General features: G+C 44.7%; 1 pseudogene; it reads right to left on the reverse strand.

The window, feature by feature from the left end:
• Window positions 1-10,677: 10,677 nt before the first annotated feature.
• On the reverse strand, window positions 10,678-11,117 carry LOC121496230 (annotated as a pseudogene).
• Window positions 11,118-11,935: the final 818 nt, after the last annotated feature.

Raw genomic sequence — 11,935 nt, forward strand, 5'->3', positions numbered from 1 at the left:
CAACAGGAGCCAAAATGGCAGTAGCAGAGGTCAAAGAGAAAGAGTAGACTGGAAGAAGCTATGCTGATGGCTAGGAAGCCAGAGGAAGAAGCTGGAACCAAGGACTGTGGGTGGCCTCTAGAGCTGGAGAAGGCAAGGGGACAGATATCCCCTGGAGCCTCCTCAAAGAACGCATCCCTGCCAACTCTTCGATTTCAGGCTTTCTGACCTCCAGAACTGTAAAATAATGAATCTGTGTTGTTGTAAGCCATCAAGTTGGTGCTTATTTATTACAGCAGCAACAGAAACTAATACAGAGATATAGTGTGATATGTGGTGTATGCACTAAATTTCCTTTCTAGAAGAGAAAATTTTGAATATAAAACTCTTGTCCTGAGAGTGTCAGGCACTGGCTTGTGGATTTATGGTTGTATGATCTTAGTCAGATCTTTCAGCTCCTTAAATCTCAGGTTCCTCATCGACAAGATGCGCATACAGTCACATCTTCCCTCAAGCTCTTTGTGAAGGACAGGGGGGTACTCTTCCTAAATCCCCCTTCAAGGAAGGCCTTGGTGCCCTGGGGATGAGAAGTGCAGTTGGTAGATCAGCTGAAAACCCATCAGTCCCGAGGGACTGTCTCAGCTGCAGAGAGCCCTTAAAGGAGGGGGCACATCTATGTCTGATTGACAAGGGGGGGGGGGTAGGTAGAAAGGCCTGGCCACTTCCAAAGCACTGAGCCTTGAAATTTCTAATTGTCAGTAAGCATTTCACTATAAACTTTTTAAATTGGGGAGTCAATGTGGGCGCTTCAAAATAGTTCACCAGAGTCATAAGACATGCCTAATCTTCTGAAAGTTAGGTGGAGCTGAAGATTGTAGTAAATTTTTTTGAATGAAGAGGGTTTGCGAATTAATTATAAAAATTCAAGATATAAATATTTTACTTTATTTTTATCTTTAAAAAAGATTTTATTTATTTGTTTGTTTATTTGAGAGAGAGCAAGAGTGAGAGAGCAGAAGCAGGGAGAATGGCAGAAGTAGGCTCCTCACTGAGCAGAGAGCCAGATGTGGGGCTCTATCCCAGGACCCCAAGATCATGACCTGAGTAGAAAGCAGAGAAACTTAACTGACTGAGCCACCCAGATACCCCAAAATATAAATATTTTAAATTATTATAAATAAGCCAGTGTCTTTTCAAACAGGAGGTTATTGAAATAACACAATGATTAAATCAAATGATAAAAACACGAGGGTATTAAAAAGGAGGGAACTATCATCTCCTGTCAATGGGGTAAGCCACACCTACAAACTTCAGCTAACCCTTAAAGGCAAAGCTGGATGCTCATGGCCCAACCATGTACACCATATACACCCAACCCTGGTGTATAACTGTGTGTCCTCAATCTAGCTACCAAGCTTCCACCTAATGTAGCTTTAACCTCCGGAGATTGTATTGATTATAATTGAATTTGCATCCACAGGCTCAGTGGGAAGCTGGTGATGGGAAATTTACCATAATTTAGAAGCTTCTAGAAAGAGATGAACAAAGGAGGGGAGAAGTTGCTTCACTGAATTCAGTCTTCTTCCAAAACTAGGTGGAGAATTTGGAAAAAGAGGAATCATAGGAATGAGGAATCACAAAACTTTAAAATCAAGACAGCTTAACACAGAAAAATTTCAGGCAAACAGAGTCTTTTCAGAAGAAAAAAAAAAAAATCCATGGTTCTTCTGTGGGGACATTGATTGGAAGCTCCTGGCATTCCTCTAAGTTTCTTTTCAGTATCCCAGAAACACCGGCAGTAATCGTAGCCTGAACGTTTCCTACTGTTCCTTCTAAATCCATGCTGTGCCCTTTCTCAACTTGCTTTGTGCCCTGTTCGTATCTTCCCCCAGTTTCTTTTGTGTTCTGGAGCACCAACATGAGGACGTTAGAGGGAGGGAAGAGAAGGAGGTCAGGATGCTGATTTCCCTACCCTCCTCCTCAAGGCCCACCATGGTAGCAACATCCATCATGACCATTTTGTCAGGTGGTCCTCTCTACAAAACTCTCTCAGTGTCAGGGTTCTGGTAGGCCTCTCCCCACTCCCCCCTTCCCTGGCCAGGGGTGGTAATAGCCCTTGGTAAAACTGCACTCTCCCTTTTAATGTCCCTATAGCCTGCCTATACTTTGTAAGCAGTCTATTAAATTCTCTCCAAGGTACCAGTCAGAGTCTGCCATTTGCTTCCTGCCATGAGCCTCACTGGTATAAATGATATGGGGATTATTAAACACTCACTGTAAGCTCTGCAAAGGCTGTTTCATTTAATCCTCCTCTCTAACAATTCCATGAAGTGGGTATTGTTATTCTGCCGTACAGTCAATGACTCTCAGACCTAGAGAAATTCCAATTCACACAATCAGAAAATAACAAGCCATGACTGGAACCCAGGCTGTTTGAGCACCAACTACGATTTGAACCACTATGCTATACTGCCGTGATGACCATCCAACCTCACCATGTGCACAACTTCAGCAGGTCAATAATGTATTTTAAAGAAACTCGTTCCCTCCCACTGCCCCTCAGCACCAAAGAGATTAGTAGCTGGTCTACACCTGATGAAAATGAGCAGCATTATTGCTGACACCTCTCAGAAGTACTCACTGCAAGCAGCCTTTCCTCACCCTTTCCTAATGGGCTAACACAAGTTTTGAATCTATGAGGTCTGCAGGCACTGGAGTGTAAGTGGTAGCAGGAGAAAGAGAGCACAAGAGAACGAAAAGGTCTAGACAGGCAGGTCATGCTTAAATATCAAGTCATTCCTACCCAGTCTTTGGTCTGCAGTAAGAGGGTGGCAGATGTACACGCTTTGAGTGTTGACCTTTGAAATCGAGAGCAAGCTTTTATAGACAGGATCTCATCTCTTGTCTAACAGAGGGAGAGGCTTATGTGCTCTAGATAATGAAATTTTTGTCTGCCAAATTAGACCAGCCAGCGGCCCTTTATCTTTAAACCAGTGGTTCTATAAACTGCAGTCTCCACTTAATGCCATCACAGATCTTTGCAGCCTCACATTTCTTTTTCAAAGCCTTCTTGAATATCTTGCACATACAGATGACCTTTAGACTCCATTTAGCAAGTTCTTAAATCTATGCTATCCCGCTGGGATTTGGGTTGGAAAAGTATGAACTTTACTATTAATCTCAGTGAGACCCATTGTTGTCTCAGTTAGGCCTCTTTGCTCTGGGCAACAGAACCCAACTCTGGCCAATGTAGGCAAAGAGGAACTTCTTGAGAGGATGTCCAGGGCTTGTGGAATTTACAGGAGACCCCCATGATTTTTGGAGACTGGATTTAGGACCAACAGGAACCAAGGAAGCAGGGAGGTGAGCTGCAGTCTGGAACCTAGAACAGTCTGATCCAAATGTCTTTAACTCAGTGAGAGCCTTCTAAGCTGTCCCTCCTCTTGTACTCTTGGGACCCGAGAAAATGCCTGAGGAACTCAGCTGAGATCTTATACTCTCTATCCCACATCACCCCCTCCCTCTCCACCAGCTGGCTTTCCCTGTGGGTAGTGGTCACCAGAAATTGCCCTCTGCAGAAGCTGCAGTCAATGCTCATCTTTATCCCCTCATCCTACACCAGAAGCTACCTATTGGCTCACCTATGTATAGACTGTTTCTCTCCCTGGCCAGTGAGCTACCCTCAACCAATGAGGGACAGGGTCTGGAAGATCAATAATTCAGCCCCCTCGTCCTTCAAAAAGAAATTCTGAAGTATGTTCCTTCTCAGAAGGTCCTCAGTGTGATTGAGTCCAGTTGCCCACAGTGATGACCAGAGTTTTAATGCAAATGAGAAACAGTGGCCTCCTTTCCATGTCCTACTTCCACACTCTCTCAGGGTTTCCTGGAACCTTTCCCCAAATGGCCACTTGCACTTAAATCCCCATCTCAAGGTCTGCCTTATAGGAACCCAAAGAAAGACATTTTAACCAGATTTTCTACATAAGGGAAGAATAACATCCCTGATAGAAATTCCAACTATGAGGTGAAGGGAATTGGAGTAGCTACAAATGACAAACAACTGCCACATCCATTCACAACAATACCCCCCAAAAAGGGTTTTTTTCATAAGACTTTTAAGAAGGGGAAAAATTATTGAAAATGTTTCCTATTATAAGTTTTAATTTTGCTATTTTATTTTAAGATGAATTAAGTAAGACTCTCAAGTTGTACCATCATGTTTTAGTTATCAATTGCTTTTCCCAAAACATGTAGCTTAAAACAATAAACATTTACTATCTCACAGTTCCTGTGGGTTAGGAATTTGGGAGCAGCTTCGTTGGGTTGTTCCAGCTTAGTGTCTCACAAGGTTGCAGGCAAGATGCCAGTGGGGAGCCACTGTCATCTGAAGGCTTGACTGAAGCCTCCAGGATGGCTTGTTCCCATGGCTGTTGGCAGGAGGCCATAGCTCCTCACCACATGGACTTCCCTATAGGATTGCTGAGTGTTCTCCTGACGTGGCAGCTGGCTGCCCTGAGTGAGTGATCCAAGAATAGCATGATGATGGAAGCTGTGGTGTCTTTTAGGGGCCAGCTTCGGAAGTCACATCGTGTTTTTGTTTTTGTTTTTGTTTTTGTAGAATTCTACTGGTTACACAAGTCAGCCCTATTCAAAGTGGAAGCGTTGGACATAAGAATTTAAATATCAGGAGATAGGTAATACCACGGGCCATTTTAGAGGCTGGCTATGCAGTATCACTTTCTTTGAAAGCAGCCCACTCTTTTGGAAGACTTTAAGAACATGACTGATAATTCTACCGAGTAGAGTCAGGGACCCTCATCTTACATCGGGTAGGTCTACAGCTAGATGCCTTAGGGTAACAGTTTAACATGTAGCCCAATTGTTTTGCGAAAAGAAGGACCTTGGTGCAATTCATTTCACTTGTGCTTATGATTCTGGCCTGGAGTCTGAGGATAACCAGATCTCCAGAGCTGGAACCAAAATGTGACTTGTGCTGGATAGACTTGTGTTTGGATAGACAATGTCTCCCCTGCCAATACTTTCCTTCCTCCTCCATGGAGATCCAATCCCAAACTCCAGCATGAAATAAACAAAACAGGGAAAATTCCTTTGTCAGCCCACCAGAACCTAGTAAAAACAGAGCCATATGCTGCAGAACCCAACCCGGAAATTCCAGCTTAACATAAAAAATATAAAATACCATCCTCAACGAGCCAAGCCTTTATAAAGAAGATGAGTGACTCTGCCAACCCAAATAAGTGGGAAGGCCACATGAGTTAAAGCTCCAAGCACATTTTAGAACTACCCTCCTCCCCTCCCCACCACCAAATCATAAATCTAATGTAAGGAAGGCCTGGATAAGGGCCTGGGAGATTATCTTTCATCGTGTTTCTCTTACCAAGAGCCTAGGATTCAATCTGTACGTGTTGTAGATTATACTGACCCAGAGCTCAAAGGGAGAATAACATCATTACCTGAGAACCAACCCCTAAAAATAGGCTCTAACAAGGGCATTTCTCTTCATGAGAAATGGAAATTACAGATATTTGGAAAAGCACTGACATGTATACAATAGCCCTATCATATGCATTGATTTAAATAGTGGCTCATTTCACCACAAATTTGTGACATAAATACAATGATTCAGATGACAAAATGCCAGAGATACACAACACTACAAAGCTCTTTCACAGAAATGCTAATTGTGTGCTCTCTTGGCCCCTAACTCAGTAACTAGTAACCATGTGGTTGCTCAGCCAGAAAACTGGAAGTGTCCTTGACATTTGTCTTTTGTGTGCTCATGCTCCACTTCTAATTTATTATCAAGGTGTCTGCATCCTACACCTTCCTCAATGTTTTCCACATCTCCCCATCACCATCAGTCTACTCAGGCCTTTGGGTGGTGAGCTGCAGGCATCTTGAAACTGTTTTCCCGGGATGCTTGGGTGGCTCCGCGGTTAAGTGTCTGCCTTTGGCTCAGTGCATGATCCTGGAGTCCCAGGATCAAGTTCCACATTGGGTTCCCTGCATCCAGCCTGCCTCTCCCTCTTCCTATGTCTCTGCCTCTCTCTCTCTTTCTCTCTCTCTGTCTCTGTCTTTCATGAATAAATAAATAAAATCTTAAAAAAAAAAAAACTTTTCCCAGCTTCTGGTCGGTCATGCCCCTCCTCTACAGTACTTAGCATTTGTTTCTGCTGCAAGGGACAAACTCAAAATAAAAAAGCAGAGATGTGATTAGCAATTCAGGGGTGGTGTGACATTCCTCAAACCACCAGAGACCCAGCCTTCATTCTTGTGTTTTATGATGTAGCTTCTGTTCCAAGGTCACCTCATGGTTCACAATGTCTGCCAGAGCTCCAGCCAACACATCTGCATTGCAGCTAGCAGGAATAAGGAAAGCATTGAAGAACATGCTCTCTTCCTTAATGGGTACTTCCCAGAATTGTGCACACAAACCTTTATGTTGCATTGTCCATAACTTACACACACAACCACACTTGGAGGCAAGGGAGACTGGGAAATTTAGTCTTTATACCAGTCATGTGCAAATCAGGGCTGTTATTACTAGAGTAGTAATTGGGAAGCACATATTGGCAATTCCCCAGTAGGGACTTGCTTCTCCCGTTATGCAGAGAGCCTGGTTAAGGTGTCTTAGTTTGGTTTCCCTAAAGTAGACCTTGAGACAGTTTGTGGTCCTCTCCTTCCACATCATTTCAGCCAGAAAATGCTCTTTATATGGCCTTTGAGGACTTACTCCTGGAGGTAAAGAGTTTAGTTTGATCATACAATGAGAAGCCACTATGGGGTTTTGAACACGAGAGTGACAAGATCAAATTTTCAATGTTTTCAAAGATCGTTTCCGCTACTGTGTAGGACAGATTGTAGTGAAGTAAGCACCAAGCAGGGAGACTATAAGCGAGAATATTACAGGACTTCAAGGGGCAGCTGAAGGCATCTAGGTACAGATGACAGGGATAGAGGTGCGAGAGAAGGACAGATTTGGGTCATATTGTGGGTATACAGCCAATAATACTAGCTGTCGGAAAGACCCCACAAAGGATTGTGGATGAGGATGCCACTCTTTGAGAGGGGACTGGCTGGAGGAGGGGCTAGCCCACGAAGGGAAATAAATCAAAACTTCTTTTTAGGATGAGTCAGCCATATGTAGCAGGCATCCAAATGGAGACATCACGTAGGCCAGTAGCCGGTTAGTTCATGAGCCTGGTATGCAAGCACAGGGCCATGGCTAGAGGTGTATTTTTCAAATTCACAAGCATATGGCAAGATTTAAAATCACTGAACTGGGTAAGGTCACCTGTGGAGGGTATAGATGAAAGAAGACGCAGGGAGAGGATGGGGGGATCGAGGACAAAGCCTTCATGCGCTCCAACATGTACCAACTCTAGGTCCAAGGCCATGGATCCTGGAAAGATTCATTCCCCACTGCGTAAAATGGGAACATGTCCTGGGACAACACGCAGTGCTTTAAAAATGGAAACAAAAATAAATAAATAAAAATAATAAAAATGGAAACAGTCCTTATTTCTGCATCAAAAAGTAAATAATTTGAAGCAACAGATTACCTTTATCCAGTCAGCTGAAATGTTTTATAACCAACTGCTAGAAAAACAAGTTGTGGTTTGATTGGGTTTAATATAACTGTTTTGTGCTTGCTCTCTTTTTTCGTATTAGTTTATGTGTTTGGGCAGAGCCCATGAAACATCATATAAATGTAAAAATTGTTATTAAAAGCGTTCATAAAAGTTCCTTCATAATTCTCTTGTTTTATGTTACAAATGACATCCCAAAACAGCCCCCACGGAAAAGGATTTGGAAGATAAACATTTAAAAGACAAGGAAAAAAAGTCTTTTTTTTTTTTTTTTACATTGAATACTACTCATCATATTTTTTACATTTTTCTGCATGTCATGATAAGAAAGGAAGAAAGAAAGGAAGAAAGGAAGAAAGGAAGGAAGGAAGGAAGGAAGGAAGGAAGGAAGGAAGGAAGGAAGGAAAGGGCACCTGGGTGGCTCAGTCGGTGGGTTGTGTCTACCTTAGGCTCAGGTCATGATCAGGGGGTCCTGGGATCAAGTCCTGCTGCATCAGGCTCCCTGCAAAGTGAGGAAGCCTGCTTCTCCCTTTCCTTCTCCTGCTCCCTCTGTTGTGCTCGTGCTCTCTCTCTCGCTCCCGCTCTCACTTTTGCTCTTGCTCTCAAGTAAATATCTTTAAAAAATGAAAGGAAAATGGCTAATATTACTTAAGCGCCTACCACGCACAAGGCACTGTGATTATTATTGTGTGCACTACCTCATTTGATTTTTCTCCAACTCTCCCAAGAAGCGGGCATAATGCACATTACAGTGGAAGAAGCCGAGGCCCAGAGAGCGTGCGTTAACTTGCAGGCTGGACGGCGGCAGAACTGGTCTGTAAACCCAGGAGCCCATGCCCTAAGCTTTTATCCTACTGTTTCCGAACTGCTTCTTCTATACTTTGTTTCCTACTGCTGCTGTAACAAATTAACACAAACAGGGATTTAAGACAATGCTAACTTTTATCTTACAGTTCTGTAGTTCAAAGTCCAAAAATAGATCTTAGGGACTAAAATTAACATGTCTACAGAGCTGTGTTCCTTCCGGAGGCTCTAGGGGAGAATCTATTCCTGCCTGCACAGTCTTAACAGAGTTTTTGAATCAGGGGGTCTGGGAGGAGGCCTGAGGATGTGCTTTTCAATCAAGTTCCCAGGAGATGCAGACACTGCTGACCAGAGGACCCTGATTTAAGAGGCTTAAATAGAATGCCAAACGTTATATTTCCTCTGTTTAAATAGTGCCGTCCTCTTGTTTTCAAGATGACCCCTGTCTGACTCTATGGCCTTCCCCGAAATAGTACACACCCAGATCCACGAGTTTGGTTTGGTATATTGCATGGGGCAGGGAGATAATCCCACCACCCACTTCCAACCTGGATCTTCCCATGAGACTGAATCACTATTCCTCAGAGCGTGGCCCCTTCCAGCAATGAAAGCAACGTGGCATCTGCTTCCGTGCTCACACCTCCTTCTCGGTCTCTGGCCCTCCTACCTCCCTCTTATCTTGTGATTACATGGGCCCACTAGGATCATCAACATTCCCACCTCAAGATCCTTCCCTTATCCCCACCTACAAAGTTCCTATGCCATGTAGGGTAACCTATCCACAGACCTCGGGAATTCCACGTGGACACTCCTAGGAGCCATTATTCTGTCTAGGATACCTGCCTGCCTCCTCTTTCATGCTCCCTTCTTTCCATTTGAAGAAGAAATTGCGCTAAACCATTTCAAGTTCTTCACTCAGTGTCAGGTCCTCTTTCTGGGCCTTTGCTCACCTGTATCTATCAGTATTTTTAGCATAGGAACCATGGGCCTCCACAGAATGGGGTCCCTTACTTCCTGATGAACTGGTCCCTCCCATTCAGTTATTGTCTTCAGGTTGGGTACTCAGACACTGGAAAAATGTGGAGGAAATGGGTGCCTCCCTTGACATTTGATAGCCTGGAGATAAGATTTCTCCCCCTTTCAAACAATTTTTCCCCTGACCTCCACATCTTCCTCTCAAGGGGAGGGAGACAAAAAAGCAGAGGACCCTGGGTTGAGTGAACAAAGACACTTTGCCTTGGCATTCAAGGCCCTTCATAGTCCAACCATATCCTCCATCCTCAGTAATAAGATCCAGCTCCAACCATAGCCACAAGGTTGTGGCTGAATATGCCACAACCTCTCCAGCATGAATATGCCCTGCCCTTCCACCCATCACTCCCTTTGCACACACACCACTCCTTCCAGTGCCTCTGGGCTCCTCTGCCGGGTGAGGATGGACTAATCTTTGAAGAGGGCCCACATGTCATGTGCTTCAAGAAAACTGTTGATACTCCTTGTCAAGATTAGTAGGACCAGCTTCTGGGTTCCCAATCACTTTGTTCACACCCACTATTAAGGCAGAGATCTCTCAGCTCAGCTCAGATTAGGCCAGTATAGATAACTTCCAGACTCAGGAAGGTGATGTTCAGGGGCAGGTCTAGCTTCACCCATGGCTGGATCCAGGGTCTGACAATACCATCAACTTTGTCAGTTTCCTGTCTCCTTCTCTCTTATCTCCATTCCTTAGTTCTGTCCCCAGATGTCCTCTTATATGCAGCATGGGACAATGACTGCCATCTACATGTAGTCCCAGTTTAGCAAGCCAGTGGAAAACAAGACCCTCTCTTTCAACACACAGATGGCGTTTCCAGGGAGGTATCATTGGCCCTGTTTTTCCTCCATGCATCAGTGAACCCAGTTGTTTGGCCAGGGAAGACAAACTTTTCAGTCATTGGCCATCTGAGGTCATGGGCCTAACCTTGCCCTGAGGATGCAGGGCACTTTAGATGGGCTTCAGTGGGACTCACAGCATGTGGAGGGGATACCCAAAGAAACATGCCAAACAGACCAGAATTACACTATCGTAGACCTCCGCAGCCTAGGGTAGGACCTACCTCTTTGTATTTTTCCTTTATCTGTTTATACAATTAGCTATTCCTAATAAACACTTTGGTGCTACTACTTGAGCACATACTTCTCATTCACTGAACAGCTATTAACTAAATGGCTACTGTGTGTCGGGCACTGTGCTGGGCACTTACTTGGACCCTTACTCCTCACAACAACCCTGGAGGCTGAGCACTTTTTTTTTTTCACTGTTGACCAAAACACTTTAATTTTACAACTTTCATGTACAATATGAAGTCCGTAATTGCTTGAAATTCTCACTTGGCTCCTGCTTGCAAAGAGTTCAATCTATATTTTCAGTCTTCATCATCAGGAAGGATACCCAGTTCCTCACCCGTCCACTGGGAAGGATCTGGATATGGAAAGTGACCCAGCACAGCATCTGAGTCATGCCAAAAAATGCCAGAGAATCCAGAACCACATGGTGCCACTGAAGAACTCGGCCTGGATCACCTGGGACCTGGTCAGCTGGAGAAGCTGTCTACACCGGGGCTCGATATGCACATTGCCACCAGCATGATGGACTCCACCGCCTCCAGCCGCCCGCTGGCCGGGGCCTCTGAACAACTGGCCTCCAACGTGAACGAAAGACGCCAAGCGCATCAGAGCCGACATGCCAGCCGGCGCCCGGAGAGCCCCTCTCAGGGCTGAGCACTTTCATCACCTGCCCTGCCTACTACTGCCAAGAATAGAAGTGAGGCTCAGAGATCTCATGTGGCAAGCCAGGGCCACCAAAAGTTGGATAAAAATAAAAGCAGAATCTGAACCAAAAGTCATTTGGCTCGAAGGACTAGATTCTTCCTATACCCTGTGTGAGCTTCGTGAGGGTAGGGCTTGAGTCTTGTTCATCTCTGTTTTGTTCTCTAGCATCTGGCCCATTTCAAGGCACCCAGCAGGTGCTCAAAAAATGTTTGTTGAAGGTGTGAGTCAGAGAACTATAGGAATGTCACACCTGCTGATTCTCTGCCTGACATATTCTGATAGGAGGTAGAGCTGAGTCAGTGGGATCCTCCAAGGCGAAGACTGTGAGGAGCTTCAAAGGGGATGAGGAGGGAAGGAGGTAAGGCAATAAGGCCCAGCAAAACTGAGACCTTCTTAGTTACGCCAGACAAGGGTGCTATGTATTGAATTGTGTCCCCCCATATGCATATGTTGAAGTGCTAGCCCCAGTATTCAGAATATGACCATATTTGGAGAGAGACTCTCTGCAGAGACAATCAAGTCAAGATGAGGTCATTAGGGTGGGCCTTTATCCAACATGACCAGTGTCCTTGGTAAAGGGAGAAGTATAGACACAGAACATCCATAAGGAAAGGCGCTGTGGAGACACAGGGGGAACAGAGGTGACTGTAAGCTAAGCAGAGAGGCCTGCACCAGATCCTCCCTCACCGCCAACCCTGGCAATACCATGATCTCAAAATTCCAGCCTCCAG

This window comes from Vulpes lagopus, chromosome 7 (genome assembly GCF_018345385.1).
Source record: "Vulpes lagopus strain Blue_001 chromosome 7, ASM1834538v1, whole genome shotgun sequence".
NCBI lineage: Eukaryota > Metazoa > Chordata > Mammalia > Carnivora > Canidae > Vulpes > Vulpes lagopus.